Source organism: Eriocheir sinensis, unplaced genomic scaffold (assembly GCF_024679095.1).
Source record: "Eriocheir sinensis breed Jianghai 21 unplaced genomic scaffold, ASM2467909v1 Scaffold295, whole genome shotgun sequence".
NCBI lineage: Eukaryota > Metazoa > Arthropoda > Malacostraca > Decapoda > Varunidae > Eriocheir > Eriocheir sinensis.
The window spans coordinates 210,261-218,673 of NW_026111604.1; the positions used below are offsets into that span (position 1 = coordinate 210,261).

The window sequence follows — 8,413 nt, forward strand, 5'->3', positions numbered from 1 at the left end:
TAGGCTTCTTCGGGTGGATCTGATGGTTTCCCGGTCTCTTCCGTGGTTCTGATGGTCAGCCGGCCCTGTTCAGGCTGTTGCGTAGTTATAGTGGCGCCATCTTGCATTGGCATGCTGCAGAGCCAGAGCTTGATTTTGATCTCCTATCTAGAGTCCGGGATGATGGGTGGTCTTCTGGACAGCATGTGGGTAGTTGTAAACCCGGCGGCGCGGCGAAAAAAAAGCTTGGTGGCACCGGCCGGGCGGATGAACGCGTCCTCCTGAACACGAGGCCGTTACTTTTGACGACTCAGCCACCGCCTCCCCCAACTTGCAGTTGTTCTCCTCGGTGTCCTCCATGCAGGTGTGGCATTGCACGTAACAACACCAGTGAAACTTGCAGTTGCAGTGCCATGTGCGTGTGTACTGGTGAGTGTTGTACCCGCGGCCGCAGCACAGCAGGTCACAGCCACCTGGCCCTGATGATGAAGAGGAGCAGTGAAAGTCTGACCGATACTCTGTAACTCTAACTCTGTAACCATCACTTTCTAACGGTGCACTGTGCGGGGACTTTATAAAAAAAGCTCTGCTGGGTCACAATTATTGAGTCTCATTATGTCGAATTTTATTGCATACAGCCCCTAAGTTCGGCAGGAAACTAGCAACAACATTGATGATTATGCTAAAGGTGTGGAGAAACAAACACTGTAAAATGCAAGTAAATTTTGAGGTCGCAGTATATTACCTGACGAAGTTCTGTTGCATTTGCGACCCACGGTGCCCAGCGAACCCACCGCGGGATTCATTGGCAGTAGTTGGGACTCCTTTCCAAGTACACAAGATGAAACTTGCGGGGCCGTCGAGCTCTTCTCCTGACCCTCTCCAGACGCAGGTGAGGCGTGGATCTTCTCCGGCCCTGAGCAAATAAGGAGAATCACTTTTGCAACGAAAAATTTGTTGCTGTTCCACCTCACCACTGGCGACATATGTGGCTTCCTGTAATGCTATCAATATCAATGTATGTAGGTGGGAGAGTATTATTATTATTATTATTATTATTATTATTATTATTATTATTATTATTATTATTATTATTATTATTATTATTATTATTATTATTATTATTATTATTATTATTATTATTATTATTATTATTACTATTATTATTATTATTATTATTATTATTATTATTATTATTATTATTATTATTATTATTATTATATGAATTATTATTATTATTACTATTATTACTATTATTATTATTATTATTATTATTATTATTATTATTATTATTATTATTATTATTATTATTATTATTACTATTATTATTATTATTATTATTATTATTATTATTATTATTATTATTATTATTATTATTATTATTATTATTATTATTATTATTATTATTATTATTATTATTATTATTATTATTATTATTATTATTATTATTATTATTATTACTATTATTATTATTATTATTATTATTATTATTATTATTATTATTATTATTATTATTATTATTATTATTATTACTATTATTATTATTATTATTATTATTATTATTATTATTATTATTATTATTATTATTATTATTATTATTATTATTATTATTATTATTATTATTATTATTATTATTATTATTATTATTATTATTATTATTATTATTATTATTATTATTATTATTATTACTATTATTATTATTATTATTATTATTATTATTATTATTATTATTATTATTATTATTATTATTATTATTATTATTATTATTATTATTATTATTATTATTATTATTATTATTATTATTATTATTATTATTAGTAGTAGTAGTAGTAGTAGTAGTAGTAGTAGTAGTAGGAGAAGGAGGAGGAGGAGGAGAGGAGACATGGAAACATGGAAATATGGACGAGCAGGCAGCAGAAAGCCTATTGGCTCATTAAGGGACTGCCTGCTTTCAGTGATTTAATCAATTCATCAGCCATAGGAGTGGCTTACGGGAAGGATTAAAGCACTTCTGGAGGAGGAGGAGGAGGAGGAGGAGGATAATGATAAGAAGAAGAGGATGAAGAGAAGATGAAGAGGGAGAGGAGGTGAATGGAAGGGGAAGGGGGTGGAGAATGCCTTATGCACTGAGACGGACTTGGCCTTCCTGTACTTGTGGAAGAGGTGCCTCCCGATGAAGGTGAAGGGCGGGAGGGTCTTCCAGCAGGTCTTGACGGTGCAGGAGCCCGACACGCCGTGGCACTTGCACTCCGTCCTCATCCGCTCCGCACCGCCTGGGGCAAGACGCAGGTTAGTGCTTCACGCCAACATGGGGACACGGCACCCCCTTGGCACCCCTGGAGCTGCACTCCCCCCTTCCACCACCGCCCCATAGAAAAGGAAGTGTTATCCATTTCGCGATGATTGTAGTAATGAAAAAAAATGATAGCAATAATAATAATAATAACAATAATGATAATAATAATAATAATAATAATACATGTTATTATTATTATTATTATTATTATTATTATTGTTATTATTATTGTGTATGTGTACTGTTATTATTATCATTATCTTTATTAGCAGGTGTTGTTATTGGTGGTGGTGGTGATGGCGGTGATGGTTCTGCTGTCGCTGCTGTCCTTGCTTCTGCTACTCTTGTTATACTGATAGAGCAGCCATCAGGATGAAAGGCAGCTATACAATCGTTCTATTCATAAGCGGGTGCATACGCTATAGCTGCGCGTGCTGCGGTGCTCATCTCTGTACCTTTGGCCTTTTGAGTCTGTGTTAGGTAAGAACCCAATACCCCGGGACACGGGCCAATGTGATATCCGGGATTGCCACAGTTTACCTTCCCCAGGTTTCCCCAGGTACCAATTTATCGACCAGCCCGGAAGGGAGGATGAACAGCTGGGTGAGCTGCACGCCGACTGCCCGGGCCAGGATTCGAATCCAGGCGCGCTGACCACTGCTCCACGGATGCGCATATTATTCTTAGCAGCAATATTAATATGCTCAAAAGGAAAAGTATTAAGAAAATAGTGCTAGAAGAGAGATAACTAAAGTACCTTTAGTAACAATTATTACACTTCTAACAGCCGCATGTGCAAAGGAAAAAATTGGGGATCAGTGGGAGCAGGGACAAGTAGGACAACAATATGCAAATTTTCTAAGCAAGAACAGTTTCTGGTGAGCATGCACGGAGCCGCCGCTGCCTTGTGGAGGCGGCGCCCTGGACACTAACCCTGCGTCCCGCCCGGTTGTTGTGCAGGTTCATGAGGGCGCGGCCGTCCCCCTCCACCTCGCGGGCGTCCAGGAACTTCTTCGCGAACCTGACCCCGAACCTGCAAGCGGCCGGGAGGAGGAAGGAACAAGGGGCCGATGAGTATGGGGCTGCGTGCGTAACTTGTTGAATCTGTCTCATTATTGTGAGTGTTGGTATATCAGTGTTTGGGTGTCCTGTGTATGAAAGTACGCTGTTTGGTGTACATGCACACGTAAGCTTGCTTCATTCTGAATGCCCCGCGTTTATCATCTTTCATATATGTTGTATTGGGGCATGCATTGACAGTAAGTCTGTGATATATATGTCCAGGAGAATGAAGAGTTCAAACAGGACATTCTTAACATGCACCTCTCACCTAATGTCGGCGCTGCAGCCGCCCCATTTCCACCCGGAAGAACTGTACCGCCCTCGCCTGCGGTCGTCACAGCCAATGGTGGAGATGTTGCCACGGGCGCAGGCGGTCGTGACGCTGTGGGTGACTCCCGCTGGTCACCGTACGTGTAGGCGGCCTCGCGGCTCCCTGTGGATACCAGTGAGAGGATTGGTGAGGGAGAACAGGTGAGGGCCTTCAGAGGTGCACCATCGCTCACCGCACTGAACTGTTCCTATTTGTCAACAACTAACCTGACATCCATTAATATTTTTGTTTTTTAGAAGCATAGCTGTCATAATTCACAAGAGATTAATACACTAGGAACTTTCCTTTGTTGAGAAAAAAAATGTCAAGGAAGCCTTCAGCCATCCAGGTAACCACACCAAGAAGTCATTGTATATTCTTTTCCGTAGACCAACACAACTGAGTTACGACAAATCAGACCATGTTCGCTGTTACTTATTTATGAATTCCTGAAAAAACTAATTAACATCAAGACAATTATTTGATTCCAAGACATTCTTTGCGTGTAATGCGGCGTTTGGAAGAAGCGGGTGAAGGACTGCTGCCCCAGGCCACCGGTGCGGCAATAACCCAGCAATGCCACATTCAAGGGCGGCCTGTCTGCGTGTGTCTGCCTTTTTCGTCATAATCACCGGGCGGCCCCTCGATGGTGATGTCCCGAGGGCTGATGGCGGGAGCAGCAGCACTGAAGAGTTCTGTGGCGTTATGTTTAACGTCTTGCCTCCACGAGATTATATGCCGAAAATGACCCACAGTTTGCTGCCTGCACTTTATGTCAGGCATGTATGGCGTTGCAAAATCACAGAAGTCATGTGAGGTATTCTCATCACAGATTTCATGCGGATACTTGCTGATGGGCCGTTACAACGCCAGAAAAAGGGCACACAGATAAAAACCCAACCGGTTCTGGCACCAGCGCTACAGAGTGATTTAGATATAAAATTGTAGGGGACGCGTGGCTGGTGGGGCTGAGGCCGGCCATTAAAGGGGTGACTGGGCTTGCTGGGAGGAGGCGGCCTACAGCATGATTGACGGGCGGCCGCTGATGCTCACCCACTTGCTCACCCAACTAGCTCCTTCAAGGCATGACATTTATTACTAATAAATTTTACTTTCGGTGCAATGATGGCGCTGACCACACACTGGCTCCTCCTCCCCTCAGAGATGGGTGTGGCCAGCGCTGGCGGATGTCGAGTGAACTCAGAAAGACCCAGTATTTATATATAATGCATCTTACGAATGCTGTAAAAGTTGTCTGATAATGTGAAAACATACATGAACTTTAGCGTTCATAATTAATGTGTTCAGTTAATGTGCATCTGCCACTGAAAGAGGAGCTGCGCCCCCAGCACAAACTACGCCACCGGGCGGATGGCAGGGCGGGTGTTTTCTTGTCCCCGGCCATACAGGCGTCGTGATGCGACAAATGATCTGGTTCAGTCAGGGGCCCCATCCTGCCCTGCTCAACTCACTCCCTTGGTTTTGTAAGATAATGTCCGCGGGCAGCAGCCTCATTGGTGGCTTTGTGCAGATTCCCTCCGTTAGAAAAGGATCATCAGGAGAATGTACCGTAACTGATTGTTAAGACTGGAGGCACAAAAGACTTTCTTCATTGACTGTCCACAACGCTTTCACAACGAGGGGGTGCAGGCCAGTCCCTGAATAGTGAACATGTCACGCAGTAAATCGGTCTGCAGATCATCTTCGAGAGGAGTTTTGAGCAAGTTGAAAGTTACATGAACACGGACACGTAGTTGGTAAACACTCATAAGAATCCTGCTCATCTTGTAGGAAGGTTTACGAGAAGAGTGTTGTTCGGTGAAGAAATATGGCAAGCTGACCATGTCCTGGGGGGATCTTAACAGGCTAATGGACCTTTGAATTGGGTTTTAGAGAACAAAAATGACAATCGGTACAAAACGAGGATTACATGCTATTACGTAAACAAATAGAGCTGAGGGCAAAGAAGGAGATAAGTAGGGGGAACAGGGGCTCAGGCAGGGAGCAGTGAAAGAGACGTGAAAGGAACGGTGCGCACGTGTTGAGGGACAAGCAACCCTTGTGGGGCGCTGTGTGCTCACCCTTGCCCGGCGGCGGGAGAATAATGGGGACACGGTCGCTGAGAGCCTCTGGGAGCAGGGATGGCTTGCTGGTATGTCGCAAGGGTTAATCCATGCTCAAGTGCGGAGAAAGGTTACATATACCTTCCCTCCACGACAGCTTAATGGTCAGGGATGCAATGCAGTACGTGCAGCTCAGGCTACTTTAAGAGGTTCATCTGGAGTTTAGAAGCCCAGAAACATGAATGACTATATCGTCTTACTCTTATATTATGATTATTACATATGATCCTGAGCGACAGAAGTACAAGTAACATCCTGACGAGTGAGAACGAGGTGTTACTGTCACGGTGCTCCTTCCATCTTTGTGTTAGTAAGTGCCATACAAGCTGCATAATATCAATCAATGTCTGAAATGTGAAGTTTAGAAAAGCATGGATGAAACCTCGCCAGCCATTATTAACTGACCCACAAGAACGATGTGGCCGAACGCGCTGCTGCTGGTAGACGCCAGGGAACAGTTCCACCGATGATGCTGGAACTGCCGCTGGCACTCTCGCAGGCCCGCCCTCGCACCTTCACTGATGGCCACCATGGCGTCAGGCGCCCGCGTACAGATGCGGCTCTGGCGGGGCGTGAGGCCGGGCACCCGCGAGCACAGCAGGTGGGCGCCAAGGACCCCCGCTGACGACACCGTCCTGGGGGAAAGGAAAGATGGGGTGAGGGGGAGGCAGATTAAGTATACGTTAGTGTTGGGACGACCTGCAATGCATCATGATGTGAAGCGCCACCACACACGAACTTACGCCACACGACTCTACGCACTATGTCATTGTCCGAACCTTTTCAAACCATGTATGGGCTATCATGTACTTCCCCAGACCAGCCTTGCGTCCCGATACACCCATGACAAAAACGAGTATGCAGACACTGACATTACTCGTCATCGTCTGGCGCATTGCTACCATCATCCCAACCTCCACATTGCCTGTTTCGGAATATCGACGTCGAGCACGTAGCAACTCACCATTACGGCGAAGATTGAGGGATACATCATACACGCACGTTGCATAACTAAGTCGGTTTCATTCTTTAGCCTGTTCAAAAGTAAGGGATGGACTACACTGCATACTATTTGTGCTGCTTCTCGAGAAAAATAGTAAACACTATTGTTTTCTTTAAAAAAATATCTCAGCTTTAAAGGTCTACAAAGCTACGTGTGCCAGTCTTTCCTCTCCAGGGCCCGGGGTGGCCCAGGGTCACTGGGGTCGCATGGAGAGGCTGCGGTGCCCAATCATGGGTATTAGGATGCCGGACAGATGACCGCCCCGAGGCTGCCGGCGAGTGGAGGGTTGGACTTAATGACCAAGGAAGTTTGGCCTATACTTAGCGGCCGTGAAGTTCTTTGATTGCCGGGGGTGTTGCGCCATCCCTGCGTGTATCGCCGAGGAGGGAATCTCCGCCACGATTAGAATAACAGAGGAGTCGGTCAAGTGTAAACGCGCCACCTCAGCTGTCTGCTAGCGGCGGTGTACTCGTGTTTTGTATTGCTTTCTGGGGCCGAGTTCCTACAATACTTTTGTTCCCTAACATTAATGTCATCACAATGCTTCTGAAAACACTGTATTACCTCAATTACTATTTCCATAAATAAATGGCCGCCATCAAGTATAGCAGAGTGGTAAGGCGACGCCTTGGATGCGCTGCGTCAGCCCTCACTCTTTACAATCCTTCTAGTTCATTTCTCACGTAGTTTTAAGTAATTCCAGCCGAATACTCACAGAACGTGCCTCGTGTGACACACTTGTTAGCTCACTGAACAGCGTCCCTCCTAACTAGCCTTGATATTTTCAGCGAGCCAATTCGTACGCGTGATGTCACTCGTCGCCGTGCAGGGCAGCTCACCGCCAGTGATTGTAAACACTTCCTGTCCAACCTTGAAACTGATATCTACATTCCGTGTTTCTTTAACAGTAGTTTATGCCACTTGATATTTTTGACACCAGTAATGACACACTTTTGGCAGTGTTGTAAAGTGTTTTCCCATTAAAATGACTATTTTTAAGTGATTTGCTATCGAGTTTACGAAGAAAAGTAAGGCGAATTTAAACCTGCGGCATAGCCAGAATTTTGACTTTAAGGCCCAACGACTGCAAAAAAGTAACAAAATAACTTGCAGTTCCAGGTAAGATTAAGATGCAGGAAAAAGGATACAGGAATTATCAAGTTTCGAATCCTGCCGTGGCCGGTCGGCGTGCAACTCACCCAGCTGTTCATTCCACCTTTCGGGATGGTTGATCAATGGGCACCTGGGAAACCTGGGAAGCCAAACTGAGATACCTCGGATGTCACGCTGGCTCGTGTCCCGCAGTGATGGGTTCGTAACCACTACAGGCTCAAGGACCAATGCGACGGATATGTATACCGAGGCCACGCTCAGCTACGGATGTCCCCAAATATACCGTACTTCTATGTAGCCATTTATGCCTGATCTGTACCGAGATGTGAATTAATCCCGGAATACGTGCTCTCGCGGCGGTGAAAATCAACTTCAGAGCATAATGATATGTACGAGAAGTGTAAATACTCTTGCTGGGTGTTGTCTTCAGCCTCCCGGGTGTGACGTGAGCCGCGCATCGCAGGGATAGGAGATTGTCAGCTCGTCAGTGCATCTTAAGACTAAATGAACAAAAGTATCAGTGTATC

At 44.8% G+C, this 8,413-nt stretch overlaps 1 pseudogene; it reads right to left on the bottom strand.

Annotated features, from left to right (window-relative positions):
* Positions 1–1,922: 1,922 nt before the first annotated feature.
* On the bottom strand, positions 1,923–6,476 carry LOC126991514 (protein Wnt-7b-like; annotated as a pseudogene).
* Between the last annotated feature and the right edge of the window lie 1,937 nt (positions 6,477–8,413).